Raw genomic sequence first — 10216 nt, forward strand, 5'->3', positions numbered from 1 at the left:
GTTAAGCACTTTTTATCCTTCAAATAAGTGATTGATCCTCGTGTACAGAGAGATCCTTTGCATTGCTTAACAGACCCTTCAAGTTGCTGCAGAACATTAGGTTCTCATGCCTCTCTACTTGAGTATATAATTTGATTTAAATGCTGAGCTGCCATCCTCAGCTGGTTTCTGCTGCCTGAAATCCCTGACACATTCCCTTTAGTGAGGCTCAGATACAAGAATTTGCCTGGTTTAATCTAGTTTCAGGATCAAGGAGGCTGTTAAGAACAGCCACAACCATTATTCATAATCTAGAAGTTTCAAAAAAAATCGATGTGAAGAGACATTCCTTTTTCTCATTATTCATTCTGAAGTGATGCTTAATTTTACATCTAGCAGGCTGGGGGTGTGTGATAGCTTTTCTGTAACCAGCAATCTGCAGCTTGTAAAAAGCTGTCATCCTAGAGGGATAGATTAAAGTCAAGAGAATAATTTCATTCAGTGCTGAGGATGTTGGGATTGTGGTACTGTCTCTAGCCCTTAAAGATTGGTGGAATTTCATCACCATTTCAGAAGGTGTGCTACCAGAAAGACAGAATTCAGGAGTACACCAAGCGCTTATTTAGGGCCCCAAATACAAGAAGCTAGGAGTAGCTGATACCAGCACTTTTTCTAATACTGATTATCCCCAGTGACCCCATCAGAGGAACTGAGTGAATTCCTTAACCTTTCTGCTGGCTCCACAGCCTGCTTTACTCACCGAGCACCACACTAAGTTGCATACAAAAAAAAAAAGTTTGTTGAGCACCACTGCTGAATTCTGGCAGAAGCAACGCACGTCAGAAGTACAAGTGAAGAACTGCCACTGAAAAGCTGATGGCAAGGAGGCAACTTCACTGTCAGACATCACTAATTACCAGCCCTGTGATCACTGATGTATTTAAACATCTAAGATCCAAGTGACTTTAAAACACACCCTGCAGCAGGGTACAGCTGGGTGGTCCTCAGGTACAGCTCCAAGCGGGCCACCCAAACACTGTGGTGCTCTAGGGAGAACCTCACTTAATGCAGGGGAGCTGGGCTCATGCTATGAGATACAAAATAATACAAAAGCTTGGATGTTAGTGCAGGGCTGGTTTGCTGGGGTGTGCTGTCACAGCAGGATCAGTGTGTGCTCACCTGCATACACTGTGCGTGTGCTGAGAGCCCCTAAGTGGTGCTTTCTTTGGATGAGGTCACCCTTGAGACAGGCACTGAGCAAAGTGAGGAGAATCCCCTCCTGTCATCAGGTCAGGGCAGTCTTTACAATCCCATGGTCTCCCACCTTCTGTATTCTGTTGGTGTCTGGAAATTCTCCAGCACTTCCAGACATCACAGGGCAAGACCCTGACAGCCTTATGGGAGGGACATCTGATCCCATGGGTGCTTCCTCTCACCTCCATCAGGATATTGATGCAGTAAGCTGCAGCATCACACAGGATGCACACACCTTTCCTTCCTTTTTCTCTTTTTTGTCCCTAATTTTTAATTAAGAATATAGTTTATTTGATAACTAACCTCTTTTATTTGCCTGTTTGGGACTTTGGAAAAAAAAAAAAAAAAAAAAAAAAAAGCTGTTTTTTTCTGGCATTCATTTGCTTGGTCAGTGCATTCTTGCAAACTTCTACATGACCAGATCTGTTCTGAAGGAATACCATTTCTCAGTTGGCCAGCAGAGAGAGCAGTCAGCATTCAGAGGATGTGCAGGTTGGGACGCTTGGCCAGAGGTGTTGTCCTGCAGGCTCAGCCCTGCCACTGGCTGTTATAGTTTAAAAAAAAAAAAAAAATCGAATTGTGACAGCAGTGGAGAGGTTACCCGTATCTTGCAAGACTTCAGCTAATGGGCTACATCTTGCCCTCAGCTTTCTGAGCCTCTAATGCTGGTGCAAGTCCTTCCTGCACATCAGGGGCAGTAACCCAGCATTGTCAAACCAGCACCAGTTTTTGGGGTTCTGTTCAGCATTTACATTCCCTTCCGAAATCAGGTGTGCAACACCCCAGAATATCAGACTAATTGCTTTGCTATTGATTTATGGACTTCAGAGGCTGAACTTAGGTTCCTGGGACTCTGCAGTGTGAGCTGTGCTATTAAGGAGGCAGAGAGGCACTGGGGTGTGTGCTCTGAAGCACTGTTACTCTCCAAACATCTACTGCAACCAGCCATCTCCAGGAAACACTTTTCTTATGTTAGAATGATTTTAGTCCATTTTTTTACATTTGACAGTGCTGTAGTTTTTCCCCTCACCTTTTCAGCAAACATGGGTTGTGGACTGAATGACCTGCAAAAGCTGTAGCAGGAAATAAGCAGGAGCTGTGAACATTCCACTGTGTCCCTGCAGTATCACAGATACCTCCTGCCCTGTGCCTTGCAGAACCATTACCAAGGCACAGTTCATGCCCCAGGTGGGGGCTGTTCCCTGCCACTGGTACGAGTCAGGCTGCTGGGAAAGAGGACCAGCAGAGCATCACTCCATGCATCACCTGGCTGAGCAGATGGCTACAGCTTTGGTAGGGTTGCCCTTCTACAACACTTTGGACTTGCAGTCTTGGTGAATCTCCTCTCAACATGAAAACCAAGAAGTCTGTCTCTCTCTTCAGGTAATTAACCCAGTCAGAAGTTTGAGGGAGGGAATGCTGGTGATTTCCTTCTCCCTTCTGGCTTCCACCTTATGAAGGAGTTGGCCCAGTTGAAACCAAGGTTAATGAAACATACCTGGAGCATGAGTGTCTGGAGGCATCTGCTGAGGTTTGCTTAGCAGCTACCTGCACCCTTTCCTGCCCAGCTTGGCTCTCAGTGAAGGTTTTTGCACGTGGTCATGGAGTCAGAAGTGAAACCTCCCTACAAATGCAGCTTTTCAACAAGTTAAGTGCAGCTGCAGTAGTGGTTCTGGAAAGTCTCTCCAGTTTGACCTAAGATAAACAAATATGGTTGCTTAAGTATCCTCAATGTTTCCTTATACTTACAGTAGGAAATACCTTGGATACTGAGGGCAGCTAAAACAAACCTTAGTTAGTTATCTGAGGCCTCTGGCAAGTCCCTGAGTTTCTGAGTGAACCAAGTCACTTCCTAGGCATGAGGTGTACTGAGCTTTGTTTTAAAGCGATAAAAATAAGGACCTGACCCATGAACTGTTACTCAGAAAGCCTTAGTAAAGCACCCTTATTCACCTGAAGCTCATTTCCAGTGTCTGGTGCAGAAGGAGATGAGCAGGGTGTTTCCGACAAGCTGGATTATTGACATTATATTATTTAAAAGCAGGAAATGCTCACTTGGCCCAGTTCAGTGTCATACCAGCCTTCCCATGCAAGGCTATATCTGGAACCCAAACACTGCAATAAAGCAGGAATCATTATATGTTATTTTTTTTTTTTGAAACAGCCTACACAGTAAGAAGATGGTAGTTATCTCAGCCTTCCCTTCTTTTCAGTATGCAATTGTGGCAGTGTGCTTCCCAGCCTCTGCTTGGCTGCTGCAATGGCACCACACCAGCTCCACACTTGGACCCAGCCCGAGAAAATGTTCTGCTGCAGCTTTTAACCATTTAGCTGTAAAGCTGCCTTCTCTTCCACTGTTTCTAACTGCTGGTGAGGTGAAGCAAGGGTTTCCAGTCCTTGTTTATAGCCTGTGCAATCGGTTCAGCTATTTATAGTGTACTCATCACAAAGCACTTTGCTGTATGAAATGGTCACAGTTATATTTATACCAGTGCAAAAACAAAGTCATCACAAATCGAGGAGGCGACATTCAAAGTATTTTTTCCTTGCTACGTGATGCTTTTTCTCCAGCAATTCAAACTTTTATCAAAGTCACACTCCTAGAAAGAATGTACAGCCCACAGTAAGTCAGGAGTTCCACCACCATTTATCTGGGCTTGTGTTTTTGTCTTGTGTGAAGTAAATGTGAGTATTTAGTAAAAAAGCTTCTACCAGTTGCTACCTTGGCCTGAATATGCAGTCCTGCCAGCAAAGTCTATAGAGCTGTCTATGTACAGCTGAAAGCAAAGTTTGATCTGTTCTGCCAGAGGTACTAAAAATATCTTTTAATATGCTAAGGTATGTGTCTGGACAGAAGTTGTTTTCAAATGTATCGTTCCATGGAGCTGCCACATAATTAAGTGAAGCCTGACCAGCTCAGTCTTGAGATGCCAAATAACAAGTTCTGGGAAGGGCCGTGAGGCTGCAGCCTCTCTCCTGGCTGGGGGGCACCAGCACAGCACCCATCCTGCCTTGTTCCCAGCTGCAGGTTGGGAAGAAGGGACTGGGAGGGAATTTACGGTGCCCTATCTGCTGGATTTGTTAGAGGCATTTTACTGGGAATGTTGTTGCCTTAATCCCCACTCTCATTTAACTTATTTAACTTTATTTATTTAACTTATTTTCATAATTATGAAATTAAAAAAAAAAATACAGGTTGAGTATTTTAATATGCAAAAGGCAAGTGAGGGACTTGGTTCCCAGCAGAGACGAGGCACACACAGGTCCTGCTGCTGCTGCTCCCCAGTGTCTTGGGGTTCACACCATTCATTGGGCTGGATCCATGTATAGAGGCAAAGCCCCAGCCTCTTCCCAGCTGCTGCCAGAGGCTGCAGGAGCAGGGGCAAAGTCATTGCCCTCCCTGATAGCTGCAGATCCCAAGTGAAACCTTTCTACCCATGCTCTCCATGGCTCTGCTTCTTTGAAGCCCACAGCAGTGGGACCTGGCTGTGCAGGCAGAGGTCCCCAGGCCCTGCAGGGCCACAATGTGTCTCTCTGGCCCCATTCAGGGGCAACATAAGGGGTGGGAACTGGCAAGACATTACCACCCCACTTGGGATGCTTGCTGGATTAACAGAAATCCTCAGAAATGGGGATTCTTTTGTGCTCATTCAATGAAAAAATGCCTTGGTTTGGCAAGTGTAGCTCACGATAAAAAACCCACACATGGAGCCTGTCAGCCTTGGAACCATCTGAGGCCCTACACGTGACAAAAACACACATATGGATTTCAAAAAGAGTTGTTACCATCTTCATCATCATTTAGTCTTGTCTGAGAAGGCATCATATCACACAGTAAGGTTCTCTGCCCTGCCCACAGGATCTGTGGAGCTCCAGTGGTGCAGCCATCAGCACAGTTGGTTTAGCAAGTGGAAGCATTGTTTTGAGCTTTCTGTAACCAAATGCTGCTGTGTTGTGGCACACAGGCTGGGCAGGGTTTCAGTGCATACTTAAGAAAACGAGGGCAAAGGGTGATGAAATATTAAGTGGGATGCAAGATCCCAGCTGATGCAGTTCATCTGGTAACTTGAGGATGGGCTGGAGGTAAAAGTGGCTTCCTGAGATACCTGAGAGGGTATTACAGCAAAACACTGGTCAGCAAGAGGAGTTCTGGGGTTGCTTCATCAGTTTCCAAGACCAAGAGACTTCTGGGGTAACATACATGCTCATGAAGAGGGACCTAAATGAGGACCCTTGGAATATCAGTATCCATTTCTCTTAAAATTTCCACCTCCTCCTCTGTAAATCAAACACCATTTCTGACTGTCAACCAGGCTATACTTACATCAGTCAGAATATATTCTCAGACACACAAAAACCCAAGAGGTGCATGATTAATGCAGAAACATTCCTTCCCCACCACAAGATAAGCCATGCCCTAAAGTCTCTCATTCAAGCAAAGTTCCTGCTGATAAGAAAATTATTGACCTTCCTTATACTACAGTCAGGCTTCTGAAAGAGAGCTTTTATTACCTGTGTGTCTGTATGTCTGCACACACCTGCCCGTGTGTCTCTCAGTGCATGTGTGTGCAGACAGTTCCTTTCAAGGCCCTGTGTTTTGCAGTGGGTATCAGCTCCCATGCTTGCCAGCCTCACCTCAGCATTAGCAATGAGCAGCATTAAATTATATCCTCACCTCCCCCATTAGCACTTGGCTCTTCCTCAAGATGGACCCACACCTTGGCTGGGTGTAAGGGCTGCTCCTGCTCCACTCCCTCTCTCTCTGGCACAGGCATGGGCAAGTAAAGCCAGATAAATTAAAGCCCTTTCCTATCTGGGGCTCTTAGGCCAATATTTTACAACACTCTTTGTGGTTTTAACTCCTATCATCCCCCCCCCCCTTCCTGTATCCCCTTGAAAACACTTCAAGATGTTTTCTTCTTCTGATATAACCTGTGACAAAACTTTCTTGGTTCCTTTAGGAAGACAAACTGGTAGCAGGAGCACTGACAACTGTACAGACAAGAACTGTATTGCTTAAAAAAAATAAATCCCACAAATTAGATCGCTCCATTATGAAGGGAGTAAGTTGTTTGCTTTTGTTTTGCTTTGTTTTTTCTTTTTGGATTGTGCTAAAGATGCCATTAAATTAGCTACAGTATTATTCCAGGGATTTGTACACTTCATATTCATGTGCCTTCAAAATTAAATGCAACCATGGTAAAAAGAAGCAAATAAACAGTCCTGAGGAAGACCTAATCCCTTTCCATGCACCCAGAGCCACCAACGCCAGGAGGGGTCCCGGGGGGGCAGGGGCAGCAGAGCCCAGGCTGGGATGTGCAAAGGATCCTTGGGAAGGCTTTGTGGCTCTGACACGGGGACATCAATGTCCCTGGCCAGCTGGCAGCATGCAGGGAGAGCAAACACTTGGCTCCAGCAAAGAGTTTCAGAGGAGGGAGGAGAGTTGTGCTTGGGATAAAGAGGGACCTCACCATAGCACCCATCTGGGCCAGGGCTGCCCATGGGAGAGGGGTCAGGCACCAGGGCCCTCAGAGCAGAGGGAGCATATGGCCATGGGTGGGGGGGATGGTGGTTTTGGAGCAGGGCAGGGCACTCACCCACTAAACCCTGCAGCCTCCTGCAGCTCCTGGCTGCTGGCTTGTCCCAGTGCCCTGGGAGGGGCTGAGAAAAGCTTGAAAATACAGGGCTGGGGGGGACATCTGGGGTCTGAGGCAAGAGATCAGAAGCAGTATTGAAGGTGGTTGCAGTCCTGCTTTTGATCGTGGTGTGTGCTTCAGAAAGCATTTCCTCATGGGGAGGGTGATCAGGCACTGGAAGGGACTGCCCAGGGAAGTGGTGGAGTCACCATCCCTGAAGGTGTTTAAGGAAAGGATGGATATGGCACTTAGTGCCAGGGTCTGGCTGATGTGGTTAGCAGTGTCAGGTCATAGGCTGGACTTGATGATCTCAGAGGTCTTTTCCAGCCTCAGTAATTCCGTGATTCTGTGTTTTGCATCCAAACAGCAGCTATTCTGCAGGATGTGGTAAAGTGGGCAAAGAGCAGCACCCAAGCCTTTGCTTTCCAGCTCTGTCCAAGCAGCTCAGCTGTCAGCACAAACTCAGCCTTCATTCATGCTCCGTGTTCATTCACAGAATCACAGAATGGTTTGAATTGGAAGGGACCTTAAAGATCATCCATTTCCAACCTCTCTACCATGGGTGAGGACACCTCCCACTAAACCAGGCCCATCCAACCTGGCCTTGAACACTACCATTGCAACAGTATTTTAAAACCTGAGTCTTACTTGGTATATTGCCAGAGAGAGAGGTCTTGTTGTGCTTGCTGCCTTACTTTCTTGAAGGGCTAGGAGAAGGAATTAAGCATTTTTGCAATCTCTGCTTCAAACAAAAAAACCCCTATGTAAATATTAAAAAAAAAAAAAGAAGACCTTGTGGCCTTAGGCAGCCTTAGGAAAAGGAGTATAAGGTGCTGTTACACCCATGGGTGTTACAAACCTGCTCTGCCTGGCTCCATGTGCTGGAGGATGGGTGGTGTGTGCTGGCTTCTCTCTTGCAGGTACTACATGTGCATGTGTGTGTGTCTGTGAAACTGCTTAACTTGGCTTTTTTTTTTCTTCTGAATGCTCATCATAAACAGGGAATAATAAAATGCAACGTTTCTGCAGGGACCAGATGAAAGGAATTACTGCTTGGGTGTAGCTGAGGGCAGAGCCTGGCACATTACTTTCTGCAAAATAATTCCCATGAGGCCTTGTGAAAACCCAGTGCTTTTTTTTTTTCCTTTTCCTTTTTTTCTACTTCCTTAAACTTTCCAAAGTACTCTTTTGCAACGTATTTTCCTCTGGTCACATGTGTTACGAGAGGACACAAAAGGTTAAATACTCCTTTCCTACTATAATGTAATTCATATCCTGTTTTTCACAACTGTCTAGACACAGATCTAACAAACATTAACCCTGAATCCCACCACTGAGTTAAAAATAGAGGCTTTATATATAAAAGTGTGTGGTAAGAGAAAGATTGCAGGTTTCTACCTACCACCAGGAGTCATCTCTTTTAAAGGAGAACCATTTAATTGTCTATAAGGAAGAAAACAAACACAATTACTTCAGTTTCAGAGGTTTAAAAACAAGCCTGGTTGCTTTATATACACCAGCAGCAACACAAGCACTGCTGAGCCATGGCACGAACAGGTTGATCCCCCTCAGGAGTTATATTTATCTGGATCTACACCTCCAGTTATATCAAAAAAAAGAATAAATTCCACTTCACCAAGAGAGCTATAAAAAGACCAGAAGAAAGTAATTTAAGAGATAACCTATGTTGAAATCCATGGGCAGGTTCTGGTAGAAAACCCATGGGCAAAACGTCCCCCAGGTGCAACTGAGGATGATGCCCCATACCCCAAGGAGAAAAGCAACTGCTGTGGTACCCAGAGGCACCTTGTCTTGGGAAGGCAAGGGTGAAAGGCACAGTGCATCAGGTCCCAAGCTACCAAAGCCTTTAAACACTTCTTCAGTCATGGACAGACCCAACAGGTGTTTCATCAGCTCAAGCTGGATCACGGTCAGGCTGGATGCTGGCTTTAGGTTAACCCTGGCAATTGCCTCATGGACACGAAGCCTCTTCCAACACTCTTCCTGCAGGCTGGGCTGCTGCATCTGAGTGGGAAGAAGGAGAGGAGGAGATTTCTGGCCCATAATGTGAGAGAAACACCTCACAAAAATGTTTTGCCTGTGGAGGAAAAGCAAGGAGAAAACAAAACTGTCACTGACCCCAGCCTGGTGCTGGGCATGGAGTGAGGCCACTTCCAGGCCCTTGCTGACAGCTTGTCAGACACACTCTTCCTATCAAAGATTACCCAGAGAGACATCATTTTTATGTACATGACAAATAAGCTCATTCTTACAGAGTGAATTCCTGAGGGGTGGTGAGATGCTGGAACAGGTTGCCGAAGGCATGTATTTTTAACTCACTCCTGAAAAACCCTGTTAATATAGGTCAAAATCCATGGTGTGCTGGGAAGAGGAGGAACTTGCATTTCCTTCAACAACTGAGTTTCTCCCTCCATAAACACAAGCCTTGCAGGGTTGTTTATCAGTCCTGTGAAGCTGGAAGTGGGCATCCCTCGCATCCCACCACCCACTTTCAGCCATTGCCTGAAAGCAGCAGCAGCAGCACCCCAGGGGGAGCTGGGCTGGATCTGCAACCTCTGCTGCAAAACCTGTAAGTAATGCCTCCTTCATTCAAGGTCTGTTCTGATTGAGATCAAAACAATCCAAGGAAAACATATTAAAAGGCATTTGTTTGTTTTCTACTAAAAGCACAGTGTACTATGCATCAAGAATGGTGAGGGGTGGACTGGCATCTTTCCAGCTTTGGGAAGGCCTCTGAACCCACACAAGTTATTTATAGAGCCTATAGGGATCAGTAATTTCTGTGATTTCAGTGATGGGAGCAGCTCAGTTTTAGCCAAAAATAAAGCAGCTCTTTACATGATTGACTGGGGTTCACCCCACACTTGTAAAGCAGAGAAGTGAACTGAGGATTTGAGAAAACTGGGACAAAGCTGAGATATAAACTAAGGATGAGTTGTTTAAGTAGTTTCAGAATGCTTGTTGACCAAACTCTACTTCTTTACTAGACTCCAAGAAATGGTGAGGTCACTGGAAGGAATTCTACAGCATGAGTTATTGTGGATCAAGGTAGGACTTCAGGCTGCCTCACCACCTATGCCTGAGCACTCTTAAAAAAGGTGGAGGTGTTAGCAGCAGCAGCAACATTAAAATGGGAATTATAGACAGACCTCATTGACCCAACCAACACATTCCTTAAAAGACCAAGTTTTCCCCTTCAAGTATTTGTCTGTTGCAGTAAGTAGAACAGAATATTTTTGAGAAAGTATCTTAACAGCTTTCTCATCTCCCTGTTTACAAGGCTCTGGTCATCTTGTAGACTGTCCCGTGTTTCCAGAGGCTTGTAC

General features: G+C 45.5%; 1 protein-coding gene across 1 annotated transcript in view; it reads right to left on the reverse strand.

The window, feature by feature from the left end:
* Window positions 1-10216, reverse strand: part of ANXA13 (annexin A13) — a 194937-nt gene that overhangs the window by 92194 nt on the left and 92527 nt on the right. The gene's annotated exons all lie outside the window — the stretch shown is intronic.

The sequence above is a fragment of the Heliangelus exortis genome, chromosome 2 (genome assembly GCF_036169615.1).
Source record: "Heliangelus exortis chromosome 2, bHelExo1.hap1, whole genome shotgun sequence".
Lineage (NCBI taxonomy): Eukaryota > Metazoa > Chordata > Aves > Apodiformes > Trochilidae > Heliangelus > Heliangelus exortis.